Raw genomic sequence first — 21,831 nt, 5'->3', positions numbered from 1 at the left:
ATCTAAACAGCTGCATAAATCAATTATATTTAACAGACATATACCGAACATTTCACCCAGCAGCATCAGAATGCACGTTTTTCTCAGCAGAACATGGAACATTTTCTAAAATAGACCACATTTTAGGCCACAAAGCAAACTTGTCCAAATTCAGAAACATTGAAGTTATTCTTTGCATTCTCTGTGACCACAAGAGAATAAAATTAGAACTCAACACCATAAGCCACCAAAGAAACTACGGTAACACATAGAGGCTGAACAACACACTGCTGAATCACGAGTGGGTCATGGAAGAGATTAGAAAGGAAATTCAAATGTTCATGCTTTTCAACAAAAATGAACACACAAATTAGCAGCTCCTCTGGGACAGAGCAAAGGCAGTATTCAGAGGCAAGTTTATAGCTCTGAGCTCCTACATCAACAAATTGGAGAGATCTGAAACCAACAATTTAATGAGACATCTGAACCTCCTTGAAAAATAGCAGCAAGATAAACCCCAATCCAGTAGACAGACAGAAATAATCAAAATTAAATCAGAATTAAATGAATTAGAATCCAAAAAATATGTAGAAAGAATCAACAAAACAAAGAGTTGGTTCTTTGAAAAACTTAACAAAATTGACAGACCCTTAGATAATGTTATCAGAAAAAGAAGAGAACACACCCAAATAAATAAACTCAGAGATGAGAATGGAAACATCACCACGGAAACAAGCAAGATTCAGAATTATAAGGGAATAATTCTCAAAACTTTATGATAATAAGTTTGAGAACTTGGCAGAAATGGACCTTTTCCTAGCAAATATTGTCATGCCAAATCTAAACCAAGATGAATTAAACCAATTTAACGGGCCCATATCAAGCATTGAAATAGAAAGAGCAATAAGAGACTTCCCAGCTAAGAAAAGTCCAGGACCAGATGGTTTTACAGCAGAATTCTACAAGGCCTTCCAATCAGAGCTCACACCAATACTCCTCCAACTCTTCAATGAAATTGAAAGAGAATGTTCATTACCAAACACATTCTATGAAGCCATCATAACCCTCATCCCAAAACCAGGCAGGGACTCAACAAAGAAAGAGAACTATAGACCCATTTCTTTGATGAACAATTGATGCAAAACTTCTCGACAAAATTTTGGCCAATTGACTTCAACAATTCATCCAAAAAATCATACACCATGATCAAACAGGATTCATTTCAGGGATGCAAAGCTGGTTCAATATACGCAAATCAATTAATATTATTCATCACATCAACAGAAGCAAGAATAAGAACCACATGGTTATCTCAATAGATGCAGAAAAAGCATTCGACAAGATCCAACACCCCTTTATGATGAAGGTTTTGGAAAAATTAGGAATCCATGGAACATTCCTCAAAATTCATTTATAAGATTATTTCTTTGTAGCTTTGTATGTCCCTCTCCCACAGTATAACCCCTGCTTTCCCTATAATTGATGTCGGTATAATTTGTGAAGGAGGTGTGGAAAAACAAGTCGTTTAAGGATACAGGTGGACCCGATGCAATTATGAGAAGTACAAGTTGTCATATCAAAAACGAACTTTACAACTTTGGTGCGGGGGATGGCTTGGGAAGGGGGGATTTGGTCGGGGGGCGGGGGGAGTATGGAAAGGGATTTGAAGGGTAAACAAAGGAGGAGGCTGCAATGCTTGATAAGAAATGTACTCATTATCTTGTCCATGTAAATGTAAACCTTCTGTACAGTATATTCACAAAAAATTTAAATTCAAATTAAAAAAAATAAGACTTGTAAATCCTTAGCTCGGGGCTCACCTCCTGGGTTCTGCTGTGTCAGAGTGTAGGACATGGCCCGAACTGCAGCTCGTTTAAATAAAAGAGCTGTAGAGTCTGTTCTTGGTGGTCGCTTTTGTGGGGGTCATGCGACCTAGACATAACATTGAGGATGTCATGGGAAGCAGAAATTGTGACCTCACCATCCCTGGCCGGCCAGCTGTGAGTAGAGAAGATTCTCAGCAACTGCACTAGACTCTGGGAGATTCAGAAACCCATGATGCCTCGAAGATCCTTTCTCTGCAACATGAAACTTGGGGGCCAGATTTGGTGGGCCACCCTTGCTGGCTCCAGTGGTAGGAGAATAGGTCCCTTGAGCCTGGCCTTCAGCTCAATGCAACCTCATTCATTCCTGAGTGGGGATTTAAGTGCCACAGAGCTGATCAGCCGCTGACCAGAGATCCTTGAGAAGATAAGCATCCCAGAGGCCCCAAAATCCAGCACGCACACCATGGATCCTGTCGTCAGAGCCAAAAGAGTTAACTTCTCTGGCACCAGGAGAGTGGGAAGAGGGAGGAGGGAGAACTGTGGGAGAGCTACATCAGGATTTGCCCCGCCCACCAGGATGCTTACCTGAATGGGATGGGACTTTTCTGTAGTATTTTTGTAGACAGATGCTCATTTTTTTATCCAACAGAGTTACAGTGTGCACCAGGCTCTGGAGGGGTCATAGACAATGAGAGTTTCCAGTGCTGGTTCCACAGCACATGAAGAAACCATGGTTTGAGCTGGATGCCGGTGCTTCATGCCTGTCATCCTAGCTACATAGGGGCTTATGATGGGAGGGTTAATGCTTCTGGCCCAGGCAGGAAAGCCTGTAAGACTCTTATCTCCAACTAACTGCCAAAATAAGACACCAGAAGTGGATATGTGGCTTAAGTCGTAGTCTGTTGGCCTTGAGTAAAAATGCTCAGGGACAGCACCTAGGCTCCAAGTTCAAGGCCCAGGAGTGAGAGAAAGGAAGGAAAGAGAGAAAGAAGAGGGAAGGCCAGATGGAGAAAAAGAAGAAAGGAAGGAAGAATGGAAAACATGTGAGCCTTGGTTTGGGGGACAGAGAGCATGGCCAGCACTTAGTAAGTATGCCAGCTCTGTTACTATGGAGCACACTGGATGGGTCAGACTCTGAGTCTTCTCATCATGAGGTCTGATGGGTGAGGCCAACCCTATTTTAAATCTTGACCTATGATCTTCAGATGTCAGCCTCCTGAGTAGCTAAGATTATAGGCATGAGCCTCTGCCACCGGGCCTCTGATTCTTTTTGGTATATTAGGGTTTGAACTCAAGGCCTTAGGCTTGCCAGTCAGGTATTCTACCATGAAAGCCAAGCCTTTCTGTCTTGGGCAATTCTGAGATAGAGACTCAATATATGCTCAAGCTGGGCTGGATCACAATCCTCCTGTGACAAGTGTTGGCCACCATGACTGCTTCTCTGTATCAGGATGCTAGACAGGTTGCACCACGTTTAGTCATCGGTTTAGATAGATTGTCCCAAACTCTTAGTCCACAGCAGCTGATTATTGACCACAGGTGAAGCTCTGGGCCTTGACCACTGGACTTCAGTATCCTCCTGGCACAGTTGTGAGGAAACAAGGGATCAATATAGGGGGAACACTGGGGCAGGGCCAGGCATAGAAGGAACACTTGCCAGAGATGGTTCTTGGAAATTCTGTGAGAATATGACAGGAAGATACCCTGCAAGGGCTCAGATGGTGCCTGTTATTTATCGTGCAACAGGTATGGGATTATGAAACAAAACATGGCTCTCTTTCATCCTTACCCTATCCCCATGAGGAAGGGGATCCTTCACTGTGTTCAATTTTGCAGCTGGGGAAAATGAGGCACGAAGAAGCTGGGTGACCATTCATGACCACCAGTTTAGAGGAAGCTCAGCCTGACTTCTCTGCCATGCTCCTTATGACAATGGATGCTATTAAGTCCACTTGTTGTGGTGGAAAGTCCACTTCTTGTCAGTCCTGGGGCTTGAACTCTGGTCCTCGGCGCTGTCCCCTAGCTCCTCAGTTCAAGGCAGGCTCTCTACCACTTGAGCCCTCAGCACCACTTCTGGATTTCTGGTGGTTCTTTGGAGATAAGAGTCTCAGAGGCCGTTCCTGCCTGTCCTGGCTCTAAACCATGGTCCTCATATCTCATTTTCCTGTATAGCATTATGCCTATGCCACTGGCATCAGGCATAAGTCCAATTCTGACTTTCTTTCTCTCTTTCTCTCTCTCTTTCTTTTTTTCTTTCCTTCCTTCTTTCTTTCTTTCTTTCTTTCTTTCTTTCTTTCTTTCTTTCTTTCTTTCTTCCTTTCTTTCTTCCTTTCTTTCTTCCTTTCTTTCTTTCTTTCATTCTCTCTCTCTCTCTCTCTCTCTCTCTCTCTCTCTCTCTGTCTCTCTCTCTCTCTCTCTCTCTCTCTCTCTCTCTCTCTCTCTCTCTCTCTCTCTCTCTCTCTCTCTCTCTTTCTTTCTCTTTCAAGAACTGGTTGAATGGATCCTGGAGGAAGTGGCTCAGCCTCTCCATGTGGCTGGGACCCATGGTGACTCTCTAATTCTGGAGTGGGTTGTGGGTCAGGAGCTTGCTCAGCCTGTTGACATAGCTCCCTGAGGTAAGCCCCTCTGTGCCCGGGCTAGAACGTTACGGTTATTCATTGTCCATCCATCCTCTGAGTACTTCCTCACTACTCTCTGCTAAGACAGTTAAAGGAAAGTGGATGAGGAGGCATTGTGTTGTCCAACCACCCAGCATGATCCTGGGCCTCTGATCCTCACTGCTATCTATCTGGCCAGACCCCGGTTATAAGAGAATGAATTCACTCTATATCTAGTTCTTTGCTGGGGTGTGTTATTTCAGGGAGGGGGGCGGTGTGCAGAGGAAAGACTCCAGAACTGACACCTCTTGGGGTACATTTGTTTTTGTGACAGAGCCAAGTCATTGCTGTGGATAAGGAAGTAGCCGTCATCAAACTGATCAGGAACAATGTTCAAAGGTAAGTAGGCAGGCTGTTGAAGTATCAAACCCACCCATGATCACTTCCCACTCACAATTAAGGGGGGTGCAGTGTAGGTGGCCGGCACTGGCCCTAGGGGAATATAAATGGATGGTGGCATTCAGGTACTGGTGGCTCCCACCCATCATCCTGGCTATTCAAGAGGCTGAGGTCTGATGGCAATGACTAAGGGCCAGCACAGGCAGGAGAGTCTGTAATATTCTTATCTCCCCAAAACCACCTTCCCCCCCACCCCAGAAAAAAGCCAAATATGTTGCTGTGGCTCAAGTGTTAGTGCCTCAGCCTTGAATGAAAGAAGCTTAGGGACGACACTGAGGCCCGGAATCCAAGCCCTAGGACTCACAAAAAAATAATAAAATAAATGAATACTGGGCAGCTGCTATCTTACTACCAAAAGAATGGATTCAGTTTTCTCTCTGGTACTTATAGCCAAAAGTAAGGGGCTTCCTTTGATGCTCCTCTAAACCTCCCCTTCTCTCCATTAGCTCTCCAGGCTTCAGTTTCAGGATAGAATTCAGATCATCACATTCAATGTAACCTTATGTACCATCCGCTACCCACCTTCCTTGGGGTGGGGATCCAAGATGTACTCACCACTGGGAGGATGAGGCACTTCAGAGATGGGGGTAGGTATCCCCAAAACTCACACAAACACACACACACACACACACACACACACACACACACACACACACACACACACACACACATGACTATCTTTATTGCAGCACTATAGCTAAGATATGGAACCAACCTAGATGCCCCTCAGTAGATGAATGGATCAAGAAAATGTGGTATATATGCACAATAGAATTCTATGCCTCCATCAGAAAGAATGACATTGACCCATTTGTTAGGAAATGGAAAGACTTGGAATAAATTATATTAAGTGAAGTAAGCCAGGCCCAAAGAAACATAGGTCCCATGGTTTCCCTTATTTGCAATATCCAGTATATGTCTGAGTCAAGCAGAAAAGGTCAGATAAGGTGATGTTAGGGAAATGAACCCTAAGATAAGTATTCAAATGTTTCTGTTCTTTCATGTGATTATTTCTAACACATTTATAAGATTATTTCTTTGTTGCTTTGTATGTCCCTCCCCCTGCTATTACTGTATTTGATGTCGGTATAATTTGTGGAGTGGAAGGGGAAAAACAAATCGTTTAAATAGGGATACAGGTGGATCCATTCCAACAAAGAGACTTACAAGTCATTATGTCAAAAACGAAATTTACAAATTTGATGCAGGAGGGAGGGGGAGCGGAGAGGATTTGTTGGGGGGGGCAGGGGGAGAATGGGAAGGGATGGGAAGGGGAAACAAAGGAGTAGACTACAATTCTTGATAAGAAATGTACTCATTATCTTGCCCATGTAATTGTAACCCCTCTGTACTGTATTTTCAAAAGAAAAAAGAAAAAAAATTATGACAGGTAAAGTTTAATTGTTCAAACTTTTTAATAACTTAGCCTATTAAGAAAATTTAAGATTGCCTGGTAAAATAGGCTTTCATTCAAAGAAATTCATGGAGATTTAGCTGAGAGGGTGCAATGTGGGTGAAGATGGATCCTTTTCACTCTAAACAAACAAACCTCAAAAACCTTGCTATAAATACTGTAGGTTCCCTTGAGAATTCTCCTTACCCAGGAAATATACTCTTACTGTGTGAAACAAGGTTCTAGTGGAATTTAAATTCAAAGTTCTTAAAAAAATAAGACATCAAAATTGGTGAATTGACCTTTGATTACCAAACAGTAATTCACTGGAAAAGATAATTTGGGTCAAAATATTTAGGTAGAAAGTGCCTCCACAATGAAAGAAGGTATTGGGGTTACATTTTTCTGTTTGCAATACTTTCCACAATGTATTTGCACGCAAAGCAATGAAACACAGAAAAATATCAGATTGGATTCTTCAAACCAATGATTTCACATTTCTAAGTAGCTCACAAAATATAATATCCTTATTAACATGAGATAGTGAAGACTTCCATTATTACATAAGCCAAAAAGTTTTGGGATCAGAAAGAATTGAGCAGGGTTGGGAAGGTCGCTCAGTTTTAGAGTGCTTTCCCTGGGTTCGATTCCTCAGCACCACATAAGCAAAAAGAAAAAAAAAAAAACGCCAGAAGTGGTGCTGTGGCTAGAATGCTAGCCTTGAGCTGCAGAGCTGAGGGACAGTGCCCAGGCCCAGAGTTCAGGCCCCATGACCAGACCACCACCCTCAAAAAAAAAGAAAAGAATTGATCAAATTGAAAAGGTAAGAAAAGGCGTTCTTAGAAGCCCTAGCTAAGCATCTTGGCTTCAGCAGTGGAGGGAGGCCAAAACTTTTTGATATAGATTGTTTTAATATTTTTGGTACCTAAAGTGATTTTACAGAGCCTATTTGGCTCACTACAATTCAGAAGAGACTGAATGAAGACATGAAAATAAATTCCACATCCAAATAAAAGTTTAAAAAGAGAAACCATGACGATGTAGCATTGGGGTAGGCCTTGTAGTCCTTCAGCTTCACTAGACTTGAAGTCAAGAAGCTGTGATTAATTGGAAATCAGGCAAGACTTGAGAGGAGGACATCGAACTGTCTGTTAATACTTTGAAAGGTTTATATACTTTCCATGGAGTTTCAATCCTGCATATACTTGAACTGATGTCAGCTTATATTTCCATAATTCATTCATCTGCAATAACAGTTTGCAAGACTGGAGACGTGAAGCACCTAGACATGATTTTATTCTCATCCATTTGGAAGATTAATCTTTAGTCAATAAGAAAGCTTAAAAATGGCTTAGAATGTATTCCTAACTACCAGTTTTTATAAATGGCTTTGTACAATGGTTTGCGATTATTTTATTTTACATGGGATAATATTTTCTACTACCTACAAGTTTTGCAAAAAGAAGAAAAGTGCAATTTACTACTATACAGGAATATGATGGAAATAGAAGACAGATTTTATGTTCATCACATCTCTGATGTATACCCATATTCAAGACTTAAAATCATATTTTCTATGTTAGACAGATAAGGAAAACATAAAACAACATATGATAAGGGAACTATTCGTTACTTTTTAAAATGTTCTTATTATGTGATGAAATTTACTTTATTAGCTAATGTTTTGGTTTGAAATATGGGAGGCTGATCTATTTAACAAATTGTCGAAGGCACCTGCTGAACAACACAAATGGTGGGGGGTACTATTTCTACACTTTAATGAATGGGTGAACCTGTTTGGCATTAGTGCTGGGAAAATAAATCAACTGTATTGTAATTTGCTCCCTACACATGAAAAACTTGTAATGTCACTAAGTATCATCTACTTGTCAAATGTTATTTTGGCAATGATTTTTAAAAGTTTATTTGAAAAGTATTATACTTTCAGGAGATTAAATGTACGTTATCATTGGTTTGAGAATGACAACATTTTTATACTACAGAACCAAGTTTTACTGAAGTACCAATGTTTTGAAGCACTGATGATCTTCTCAATGTTTTACTGAATTATATATGACTTCGAAGTCGTTTACCTAGCCTTGGTAGACCAATTATGGATTTATCATTCCAGGAAATATTTTTTGGCTTACTTTCTCTGGACTGAAATTTTTCATTAATCATTAGGGGAGGGGTATTAAAAGTAATCTTGTGACATTTGTGATCTTGTTCACTCATATGGGCATATCATTTGTAAACTGAAATTTTGAATTACTCTACTTTTTCTCAGATTTTGTGATATCATCTTTCATTTTAAGTTACCTTGCACTTCACAATTTCTTACCACTACTTTCTGTGTCTTAAGGAATTGAGGCCCTGAAATATTATAGGAAATGAGAAATTGAGATGGGTTTTCAATTTCTTTTTGTTGGCATGTTGCATGGGCTTAGGTGAGAAGTCTTGCCCTTGTTATCTGATGATGCGGATAACTGGGACGTGGGATCCTAGGACCTGTGGGTCCTGCAGAAGAATAATACCTTTTAAACATCATATCATAAAAATTTTGGTATAATCAGTAGGAATGCTTCAGAAATATGGAGAAAAACAGTTTGGAACCGGTGAGTTAAAATAATAAACAGAGAAGCAGAGTAAAATCCCTTATAGATTAGAGGAAAACAACCAATTTTTTTACCATGTGAATTCAAAAGACCAAGAACACTTAGAACATATCACAAGTTTATACCGAAGACATTGCATTGATACTCTTTATATCCTAATATATATTCTAAACCTATTTATTTATATTCCAATCTATTCATTGGCATAAATATCAATTTATTTGTCAAATTATCAATTAATTTTTGTAAGATTCACTGTGTGAAATATAAAATCAGCACGTATATATATAAAATATATAACTATATATAATATAAGAAAATATTTTACATTGTTCTGTTATAGTTAGGGTATCAAAAACAACTCTGTTTTAAAGTATTATTTCATTATCTCTACCTCAGTGTTTGGTAGAGTTAGTCCTAATGCTTTACCATTTGTAGATGTACAGCCTAGAGGCAAGAGGAAACACTGATTAAACATTACCAATTTAAGGCCTAATATCGAGGAGAAACATATGGACTTCTCCTGGAGCTACGGTAATATTTGGTGATAGAAAGTCAGTAGTGTGAGTTCCTGCCTGTTTGGATGGTAGACAGGCGAAGACACTAGGGAATCATGCATATAAACAATTTTTTTATCTTCTTGACGTTAGCTACTTTTGAAACGATAGGTATAATAAACAATTACATTTTGATAAAATACCTTCTAGTCTGAACAGTTCTTTCTGAACTGTTCATCTGTCTATGATCCCTTGTAACATTTAAGTTTTTTTCCATTAAGACAATCTATGCTGTCAGGTTAAGATATTCTGGTTGGTCTGTTCCTACATGGAAAAAGGGTAAAGGGTCAGGTAGAGATTTGTGCCAGTAAGACCTCATTTGGGAAATTTTAAGCTGCAGAAATTTAGAAATAGCTCTTAAGCGAAGCTTATATTGAATCCATTAGCTCCACAAAGGTAACTCAGTTGATGTATAAGTACTTGAAAAGCCATCACCTTTTTTGGGGGAGGGGGGTCCGGTCTTGGGGCTTGAACTCTGGGCCTGGGCGCTGTCCCTCAGCTCTTCAGCTCAAGGCTAGCTATCTACCACTTGAGCCACAGTGCCACATGCCCTCAGCCCTAAATTATCCTGATTAATTTTTAGATAGAATCTGGCTTCCTACTTGTGTATGATCATGGGTGATGTCCATTTGATGTTATTCTTCCTGGAAATTAGAATAAGTGCCTGGCATAGTGTATAGATCTTTCTGTCCAGTCTGGCCAGTGGATAAACACTATCCTCACAACAGTAGACTCCCATAGAGTCAGGATTTTCATAAGCTTATCATACTTGATTTTTAAAAAATCGTTGCATTTCCTGCTGGTTCTTGAATACTGAATTAATTTGTGTTTTCTTGGGTTGTTTTGTTTCATTTGAATGTATGTGTTGACTTATTCCTCATTTTTCCTTTTCTTTCACTCACGTTCTTACCTAAAATGCTGAAAAACCTATTCTTCTTTCTCAAGATAGTCAAGGTGAACATTATTTAGTTCAAAGCAATTTAAGTAATATTTAAACACCTTCATATCTATGAATGGTATACAAAATCTAAGTGCTGAGAAGGGTCTTTTTATTTTCACAGCTGTCTTTGGCATACACAGACAGATCATGGATTATATGAAGATAATAAAACTACAGATGCTTGCCAGGAGGAGAAAAACCTATTACTAATTGTTTGATAGAGGCTTCCCTTCTTGTGAAAGAAATATGCTGCTTGATGCAGGATTTCACAAAATCATATTGCTAGGAAGAACCTAAACAATCTACTAACACTACAGAGTTGAGAGAGATGAACTGACCTCCTGCATAATTTACTTTTGGGTCAAATAAAATCAGGTTTCCAAAAAGAGAGTAGACTTTAGAGAAACATGATGAGTTGTATGTAAATAGGTGCTTAGCTGATTTTGTTAATTGGTGAACTAATACAAGGAAAGTACAGCAAGGTAAAAATAAAAGAACTCTGCCTTAAAATACACATTTGTGTGTGTGTGTGTGTGTGTGTGTGTGTGTGTGTGTGTGTGTGTGTGTGTGTGTACATGTGCCTGTACACACACTTGCATGTGCATGTGCTCATGCATGCATTCATCATTCCTGAGGCTTGATAGTGCTTGGGCACTATCTCTAAGCTTCTGTGCCCAAGGATAGTGGTCTACCACTTTGAACAGTGGTCTTCAGATCTCAGCCTCCTGAGTAGCTTGCTATGGTGATTCAGCCTCTGAGTAGCTAGTTAAATTCTTCTTGTCTTCTATGGTTCATTGCTCTTTCATTCTTTCCTGAGGTAATCACAAGCCTAAGTCATAATATGTCTAATTTCTTTACAAATACTATTACTGCTTGGCAGCAGAGTCTCTAATCTGTACTCTTAATTACTTCGGAGGCTTGAGAACAGAAACCAGAACAAATTTTTGTGGACTTCCTTCTCAGTCTATAGCTGGGTGCATTGGATCATTTCCACCATCCTGCACTATCTAGAGACTAAGATTGGAAGGACTGCAGGATCTAGGCCGGCCAAGGTAGGAAGCTAGAAAGTTAGTGTGCAACTCTGATGCCATTGATGATGGGAAGGCTAAAAAGACAGAACAGGTGAATGTTCTTGTGGAAAGGGAACCCCTATCCTAAAATTAACCACTGATATTATGCCAGCCTATCAAGAACAATACTCCGATTGAAATCCCCATAATTGCCCACAACCAAACTAGGTATATATATTAACATCCAAAAACATATTACAATATGTTCTTTGCTCTAATATAATCTTTATCTGATTATCATATGATGTGAAAAAATAGTTTCTTCATTAACTTATGATATATTTAAAAAGACCTAGAAAATTCTTTCTCACGTATTACGTGAAAACAAATGGCAAATTGCCTCATTCCTTACATATTTGACTACCACTAAAAATCCAACTAATTATTATACTAATATATTCTGATTTAATACTTTACTTTGTAACAGTTTTTAAACTTTTGGCTTCTCTGCTGAAGTTTAGGTATTCTAATAGTATCATCAAAGTATATTCCTCGGGTACCTGGGACAGTTTTTTACAAGGTTTTTAACCGATGGCTTCTAAGAATTCTTAATTGGTATATTATTTGGTTTATTTTTAATTTCAATTTAATTTCATTGTAAAGGTAATGTACAGAGGGGTTACAGTTACATAACTAAGGTAATGAGTACATTATTTATGGAAAGAGCATTGTTATCCACTCCATCAATTTTTGTTTTTTGCACACTCAAACAACTACTGAGACTTTTGCTGTTGCTATTTATCAATGGGTACTTTTGCTTTCTTTGTTCATGCATTTTATTAATATAAAATTGATATACGGTGGATTTACAATTACTTAAATCAACTAAAGAGTGCACTTAATTTTATTTTCTAAATTTCAATTTTTGAACTTAATTATTTTCCTTTGTTTTGGGGGGTAATTCTTTTTTCAGAGTTGTAGGATTAGTTAATTTAATTTTGCATGATTTTTACACATATAAATTATTCAGATACATATATTTTGCTTTAAATATAGTTAGCATGTGAATTTCTAATATTATTTTCTTAATTTTTATATGGTTGGTGAATTTAAATAAATTTATTTTTTAAGGTTCTAAACATATTTTTCCAGTTAACAAATACTTACTCTATTTTCAAGAAAGGCTTCATTACCTGGTCACTTTTTTGTAAATATTTGTACTTGAATTTAAAAAAAAGTTTAATCTGGGCATGATGATTTGTGGCTTCCATTTTCTAGCTATGGTAGGAACTGCAAGTAGGGTTTGTAAATAGGGAGAGCCTGACAAACTATGAGACCTTAGTACAAAAATATCCAGAGTGGCCTGGGAAGGTGGCTCAGTGGTAGAGTGCTTGCCTTGCATGCATGAAGCCCTGGGATCGATTCCTCAGCACCACATAAGCAAAAAGAAAGAAGCTGGAAATGGCGCTGTGACTCAAGTGGTAGAATACTAGCTTTGAGCTGAAGAGCTGAGGGACAGCGCAAAAGCCCTGAGTTCAGGCCCCACGACAGGACCCCCCAAAAAAATATCCAGAGTGAAATGAATAGAGATATAGCCATCCCTAGCGCAATATAGAGCACCTGGTTATCATATTCTAAATCTTGAGTTAAAACTCCAATAACATCAATCTTTTGTAAAAATAAAAGGATAAATGTTCCAAAATGTTTATTTTTTTAAAACTCTTTGCAAGGGTTCTCCTGCCTTCTATTTCTTAATTTTCAATTTATTTAATCTATAAGAATCCATGTATATCGTGACTATTTTATTTCTACTAAATTTTAAATACTACAAGCAATATTATGATTCAATATATTAACTTTTTACTATTTGTAATAATTTACTCTGTTAATATGATAATATGAATATTCCAAATGTGTGTATGTGTTGTGTGTGTGTGTGTATGTATTTATGTGGTTTGTGTGTGTGTGTGTGCTTTGTGTGTACTTTGTAATGCTTGGTGATCACTCTACTCTTTTACATATGCTGGGCCAAGTTTTTATCACTGAACTGTACTGTCTAGTTATAATGTAAATATTGTTTTAAATTATGACTTTTAAATTTTTATTCTTAGTATGTTTTTTCAAAATTTTATATGATGAAATGTGATCCATATTTTATCCACGATAGCAATTTTTATTGTTATTTTATTGTTTTTTAGAATATTTCCACTGCTTTTTCTACTTCCAAACTCTTGTGTTTGTTATTGATAAAGGTTTTACTTTGCTTCTTTTCTCTCCTCATTCTTTTTGCCTTTAGGGTTCATCTATTCTTTCTTTTATTTCTTTGGAAATTAGTAATCATATTACTATTACAATTTCTTTACATTGTAACAGGTCTATACAATGCTTTATTTTCTATTTTATTTTTTCCCAACTTCTCTGACTCTTAGTCCACACTATTAGGTGGAATAAAAAGAAACGTGATTCAGAACACTTTGATTATTTTCCTCCTTCTCGTTTCTGAAGTCTTTCTGCTCTTTGAAACACAATAGCAATTACATATATCTCCTATGTGGTCCATCATTCTATTTTATCCCCTCTCACTCTACTTTGTAGTACAGTTCAACTCGTTACCATTCAACTTTATTATACTATAGCGTTAACTAAATCTTAACTTATTCCTAAATTAATTTAAATGCTTCAAGCATTCTGTAAAGACATTTTTCTATATATAATATCTGGGGTCTTGTGTTTTCACAAGGTGCAAAATATGAGTCACTTTCAAACATCTAGATATCTCTGTAGAATATTGGTCCACCTGTTCAATAAACTCGTATGTAAACTCAAGGAATACAGGTCAGTAAGAACAATTGTGTAAAATGGTGTAGCTTGAACCCTCATACTAGATTTGAACCTTATTACCATGTTTAGTAGTGAAAGAACAGACACATAGAAGAATGTAACAGTGAGAGTTCCGGGAAGATGGCGGAGGAGAAGCTGGAATCTGAACAAGCTCTCACACAGAAAGCAGTTTTAGAGTTCCAGTGAACAGTCCTAAGCCAGAGAATCACACCAAGTGTGCCATCACAGGACAGAGAGTTAGACAAGAGAGGGGAAGCCAAGGCAAGGAGACACATCTGAGCGCTTGCCAGCAGCTGCCACGGCGGTGGCAAGGTCGCGGCGGTGACTGCAGGGCACCCAACCTGAGCCATACAGAGTCCGGGACAAAGGAGCCAGACGCAGCCGGCAAGCGGATTCTACTCAACACCAGCAAGAACCAACAAGGAGCAGACATCTTCATCCTGCAGTTTGCAGAACAGAGACAACCCAGGATCCAAGACTCGGTGTGAGTAGAAGCCCGACGTCCTCACTACTTCTCAGGGAGCAAAGGAGGGAAGGCCACCCCTCCTCCCACAGCACCGCTGATCTCCATCTTGGATACCAACAAAGCTCAGAGGAGCTGCTAGCTCCAGCTCAGGACTTGGAATAAAACGAGTCATTTAGCAGGTCACAAGAACTTAACTTTGAAGTGACCTGCCAGACTCAGCTCCATTCAGGGAAAAGTCACCCAGCTCAGGGGCCAGCCATTGGAGTGGCTTTCCTCACTGGCTAACCAGAGCCAGAGGCTGCCCCTCCCTCTAGCAGCCTCCACAATCAATTGAAAAACAGAAACCCTGAGAATAGCTCCAGGCTGGGCTCTGAGAGTTTTTCACAAAATAGCCCCAGGGAAAAGCTACTGTTTGTTGAAAGGACTCAACTCTACCCAGAACCTAGCCTCATCACTGCATCCCCCTCTTTTGTGATTATCAAAGCAGATCACCTTCCCATTAAACTAACCTGGGAGGGGGATCTCAAAATCTTGGGTAAAGCAGAGCATTTTTCTGCCTGTTGGAACTAACTGACTTAAGAAAACAATCAAGCCACAGGACCTCAAGCTGACCAGAGACTCCAACAAGAGTCTGGATACAGACAAAAGGGAGATACAGGATTCTTCCCACCCCTCCCAAAAAAATAAAAAAAAAAATCAAAGAACTTTTTTTTTCTTTTTTCTTCTTCTTCTCTTTTTTCTTTCTTTTTTTTTGGGTACCTTATATATATATGATTTTTTTTCCTTTTCTAAAACTTTTATTAATCTTTAATTTTTGCCTTTTTTGAAAAAATAATTGTTTTCCAGTAACTTTTTTTTTCTTTTATAATTTTTATTTTAGGAATATGTGAATGTGTGTTTTCCTTTCTTTTCTTGTCTTCTTACTCTTTTTATTTCTTTCTTAATTATCTTTTTGTTTTTTGTCTAGCTCTACCGAACTTCTGATCTTTTTATCTCCCTTTCTTATCCTTTTCAACTTTTCCTCTCTTTTGTTCTTCTTTATTTGACTTAACTCTTGTCCTGCACATCCTCAGATAAACCCGTAGTTAACTAGTAGACCCTATCCCAATTGTGTACACACTTATTCAACAAATTTATTACTCAATTTAAAACCTCTGAGACTTAAATTCCTTAATAGCAGTACTACCTCTTTATACCTATATAATATTTTAAGCATTTTTTTAAGTTTTTCACATCTCCTCTATGTCCCTCCCCTTCACTCAATATTTTCACATTCCTCTCTAAATAGATTGTCTTTTAATATCCATAATTATATTAACTTTTACGTTTCTGTTTTTTTCTGGTTTCTTTTCATTTCCCTTTCTTCTTTTATTCTCTCTCTCTACTTGCATCCTACCCAACCTATTTCCTGCATTGAGATTAGGACATAGTTAACTCTCCCTGTGCCTCCCCACACCAATCTATTCCTATATTTTACCAACATCTCTCCCTAACCCCAAAAATTTCTGGTTTTCCAAATTCTTCTCTGTGGTTCGAAGCCGATTAACATATAGTTGTTTGATGTTGAATAGATGTATCTGTTGAACTAGATTGTATCTATAGACTACTGTCTGTACAAATGCAAACTTTGGTGGATGGTTGCCTTAAGATAGTGTTCTAGCACAAAAATTGTGCTATTTTCATCTCAAATGTGCAGAGTAAGCCGGAAAAACACAAAAAAATGGCAAATCCGGTTATCTCAATTCCCAATCTTGATAATCAGGGGTCAGAACAGATAATGAATAATCCAGAGGAGAGTTCCCAAATAGCTCTACAAACACTGCTGGCAAACATGATAAATTAGAAGTCTGACAACTTACAAAGGACTCTGTATGAGCGTGATAGGGAGAGAGAGGAGGCATCCCAAAAATTTATACAAGAATATCATAATCATGAGGAAGCTACTCAAAAACTGATACAGGATTTGCATGAACAACTTGAGAATACTCAAAGAGAAAGGGAGTAATGGCGTGAGCAGGCTGAGAACACTCAAAGAGAACTGCAGGAATCTCAAGAATGGGAGGAAAGAGAACTGCAGGAATCCCACAAACTGGAGGAAGCTAATCAAAGAGTAATATAGGAATTGAGAGACCAGGTAGAGAATACACAAAGATCACTAAAGGCATTCATGGAATCCATTAACAAAGAGCTGAAGGAAGTCAGGGAGACCACAAAGGGAATGCTGAATGGAACCCAACAGAAGGAATGGGAGTCCAAAGAAACCATAACCAATCAACTAAGTGATTTGAGAACAAACACTGAACACCAAATTAAGGAAGTAAAGAAATTCATACAAGACCTAAAACAGAGCTTCAACAAAGAACTTGAAGCCATCAAATCTGACCAATTAGAAGGAAAAGAGACAAAAAACAAAGTAGAGAGTCTGGACAGGAGGTTAGACCATGCAGAAGATCGAATCTCAGGGATTAAAGACAGCCTAGATACTATAGAGAAAGAAAATACAACCATCCAAGACAAGTCCAAGAAATATGATAGATCTATCCAACACCTGGAAGACACAATCAGAAGGCCTAATCTAAGGATAATGGGTGTAGAGGAGCACCTAGATACAGAAGTTAATGGTCTAAGAAATTTGTTTAACAGGATCCTAGCGGAGAACTTCCCAAACATACAAAAAGATTGGCCTATTCAGATACAAGAAGCTTTTAGAACCCCAAATAGACCAGACCAGAACAAGACATCCCACTGTCACTTTATAATCCACACAGGATCAACTCAGACCAAGGAAAATATCCTTAAAAATGTCAAGGAGAAAAGGTTAATCACCTATAAAGGGAAACCAATTAGAATCACCTCAGATTTCTCAGCAGAGACAATCAAAGCCAGAACAGCCTGGAATGATGTATGCCATGCCCTAAAAAGAAACAACTATCAACCAAGAATACTGTACCCAGCTAAACTCTCCTTCATAACTGAAGGCCAAATAAAAACCTTCCATAGCAAAGAAAAATTGAAACAATACATCTCCACCAAACCAGCCCTACAAAAGATTCTTAAAGATGTCCAAAACATAGAAAACCAACAAGACCGCAATAAAGGCCAAGAAACTGCACCCAATCTGAGAATCCAAGAACCATAGGAAGAACCCAGTTTTCACAGCCCTCAAGAAGGTGGATAACATGGCAGGAACTCCCAAATAACTCTCAGTCCTATCTCTTAACGTTAACGGACTGAACTCTCCAATTAAGCTACATAGAGAGTCCAGATGGATTAAAAAACAAGACCCTTCTATCTGCTGCCTGAAGGCGTCACATCTTGCCCGTAAAACAAACACATTTTAAATGTGAAAGGCTGGAACAAAATCTACTAAGCAAACGGCACCCATAAATGGGCAGGAGTTGCAATCCTAATATCAGATAAAATAGACTTCAAATTAAAATTTGTGAGAAGAGATAAAGAAGGTCGCTACATACTAATTAAAGGATCTCTCCTTCAGGAGGATATTACAATTCTAAATATCTATTCGCAAACAATGGAGCACGCAAATATATACGAGAAACACTACATTCCCTCAAATCCCATATAGATCCAATGACATTGGGGATTTTAACACACCACTCTCCCCACTAGATAGATCAACTCGGCAAAAACTCAACAGAGAAACCGCAGATCTAAACAGCTGCATAGATCAACTAGACTTAATAGACATCTACCGAACATCTCACCCAGCAGCATCAGAATGCACGTTTTTCTCAGCAGAAAATGGAATATTTTCTAAAATAGACCACATTTTAGGCCACAAAGCAAACTTGTCCAAATTCAGAAACATTGAAGTTATACTTTGCATTATCTCTGACCACAAGGGAATAAAATTAGAACTAAACACCATAAGCCACCAAATAAAGTACGGTAAAACATAGAGGCTGAACAACACACTGCTGAATCACGAGTGGGTCATGGAAGAGATTAGAAAGGAAATTCAAATGTTCATGCTATTCAACAAAAATGAGCACACAAATTAGCAGCTCCTCTGGGACAGAGCAAAGGCAGTATTCAGAGGCAAGTTTATAGCTCTGAGCTCCTACATCAACAAATTGGAGAGATGTGAAACCAACAATTTATTGAGACATCTGAACCTCCTTGAAAAATAGCAGCAAGATAAACCCCAATCCAGTAGACAGACAGAAATAATCAAAATTAAATCAGAATTAAATGAATTAGAATCCAAAAAATATGTGGAAAGAATTCACAAAACAAAGAGTTGGTTCTTCGAAAAAAATTAAGAAAATTGACAGACCCTTAGATAATGTTATCAGAAAAAGAAGAGAATACACCCAAATACATAAACTCAGAGATGAGAATGGAAACATCACCACGGAAACAAGCAAGATTCTGAATTATAAGGGAATAATTCTCAAAACTTTATGATAATAAGTTTGAGAACTTGGCAGAAATGGACCTTTTCCTAGCAAATATTGTCATGCCAAATCTAAACCAAGATGAGTTAAACCAGTTTAACGGGCCCATATAAAGCACTGAAATAGAAAGAGCAATAAGAGACTTCCCAGCTAAGAAAAGTCCAGGACCAGATCGTTTTACAGCGGAATTTTACAAGGCCTGCCAAGCAGAGCTCACACCAATACTCCTCCAACTCTTCAATGAAATTGAAAGAGAATGTTCATTACCAAACACATTCTATGAAGCCATCATAACACTCATCCCTAAACCAGGCAGGGACTCAACAAAGAAAGAGATCTATAGACCCATTTCTTTGATGAAAAATTGATGCAAAACTTCTCAACAAAATTTTGGCCAATCGACTTCAACAATTCATCCAAAAAATCATACACCACGATCAAACAGGATTCATTTCAGGGATGCAAAGCTGGTTCAATATACGCAAATCAATTAATATTATTCATCACATCAACAGAAGCAAGAATAAGAACCACATGGTTATCTCAATAGATGCAGAAAAAGCATTCGACAAGATCCAACACCCCTTTATGATGAAGGTTTTGGAAAAATTAGGAATCCATGGAACATTCCTCAATACAATAAAGGCTGTATATGACAAACCTACAGCCAGTATTATACTCAATGGTGAAAAACTAAAGCCATTTCCTCTTAACTCAGGAACAAGACAAGGATGCCCACTCTCTCCACTACACTTCAATCTAGTATTAGAATGCCTAGCTACAGCAATAAGACAAGATGCAGACATAAAGGGGATCCAAATAAGGAAAGAAGAAATAAAACTCTCCCTCTTTGCAGATGACATGATCTTGTATTTAAAGAATCCCATAGACTCCACTCCCAAATAACTCAAGCTGATTCAAAACTTTGGCAAAGTAGCAGGGTATATTTTTAACCCTCCAAAATCAATGGCTTTTCTGTATGCCAACAATGAGAAAAGTGTGGCTGAAATTAGGAAAGCAACTCTATTTTAATAGCCCCACAAATAATAAAATACCTAGGAATTAACTTAACTAAAGATGTGAAGGACCTCTGTGATGAAAACTTTAAAATCTTGAAAAAGGAAATCAAAACAGAACTTTGAAAATGGCAAAACCTTCCATGGTCCTGGATTGGAAAGACTAACATCCTGAAAATGGCAATACTCCCCAAGGTTATCTACAAATTCAACGCAATACCTATAAAAATTCCAACCTCATTCTTCAAGAAATTGAAGAGGCAATCCAAAAATTCATATGGAACAATAAAAGACCCTGAATAGCAAAAAGCTCCTCAATGGAAAGAACACTGCTGGAGGGATATCAATACCAAATTTCACACTTTACTATAAAGCCATAGTAATCAAAACAGCTTGGTATTGGCATGAGAACAGACCTTAGGACCAATGGAACAGAATTGAAAACCCAGAAATGAACCTACAGACCTATAGCCATCTAATCTTCAATAAGGGAGTTAAAAAAATAGAATTGAAGAAAGACAGTCTCTTAAGTAAATGGTTGGCAAAATTGGTTAACTACATGTAGATAACTAAAGCTAGATCCCTATATATCACCCTGCACCAGAATCAACTCCAAATGGATCAAAGACCTTGAACTCAAAGCAGACACTCTGAAAACATTACAGGATGGAATAGGAGAAACCCTAGGTCTCCTTGGCTCAGGCCGAAATTTTCTGAATAGAGACCCGGAAACACAACGAATGAAAGAAAGGTTGGACAAATGGGATTGCATAAAGTTGCAGAGCTTACCAAGCATTGCAGCCTCCTCCTTTGTTTAGCCTTCACCTCCCTTCCCAGCCTTCCCCTTCCCCCCACTCAATTATACCCCCCTCCCCCCCACACCGACATTGTAAAGTCGGTTTTGACATGACATTTTGTACTTCACATTGTAGCCCCTCTGTACAGTATTTTCTCAAATAAAATAAAATTAAATTAAAAAAATTAAAAAAAAAATAAAGTTGCAGAGCTTTTGCAGGACAAATGACATAGCTACCAAGATCAATAGAATGCCCACGGATTGGGAGAAGTTCTTTACTAGCCATACAACGGACAAGGGTCTCATATCTAAAATATACTTGGAACTCAAAAAATTAACAACAACAAATCCTCAAAGAAACAACTGCCCAATAAATAAGTGGGCGAAAGACTTAAAGAGAAACTTCTCTGAAGAAGAAAGAAGGATGGCCAATAGACACATGAAGAAATGTTCAACATCCCTAGCCATAAAAGAAATGCAAATCAAAACAACATTGAGATATCACCTCATTCCAGTTAGAACGGCAAAAATCAAGAACTCTAGCAACAACAGATGCTGGAGGGGATGTGGACAGGAAGGAACCTTACTTCATGGTTGGTGGGAATGTAAACTTGTTCAACCACTTTGGAAAGCAGTATGGAGGTTCCTCAAAAGACTTCACATAGAACTCCTCTATGACCCAGCAATCCCACTTTTGGGCATTTACCCAAATGTTTACAAACAAGACCACTCTAAACCTACCAGCACAACTTTGTTTATTGCAGCATTATTTACCATAGGTAAGATATGGAACCAACCCAGATGCCCCTCAGTATAACAATGGATCAAGAAAATGTGGTATATATACACAATGGAATTTTATGTCTCCATCAGAAAGAATGACATTGTCCCATTTCTTAGGAAATGGAAAAACTTGGA

The sequence above is a fragment of the Dipodomys merriami genome, unplaced genomic scaffold (genome assembly GCF_024711535.1).
Source record: "Dipodomys merriami isolate MVZ:Mamm:240054 unplaced genomic scaffold, mDipMer1.0.p SCAF_646, whole genome shotgun sequence".
Taxonomy (NCBI): Eukaryota; Metazoa; Chordata; class Mammalia; order Rodentia; family Heteromyidae; genus Dipodomys; species Dipodomys merriami.
The sequence above is the reverse complement of the archived record's forward strand: the minus strand, read 5'-3'. Positions refer to the sequence as shown.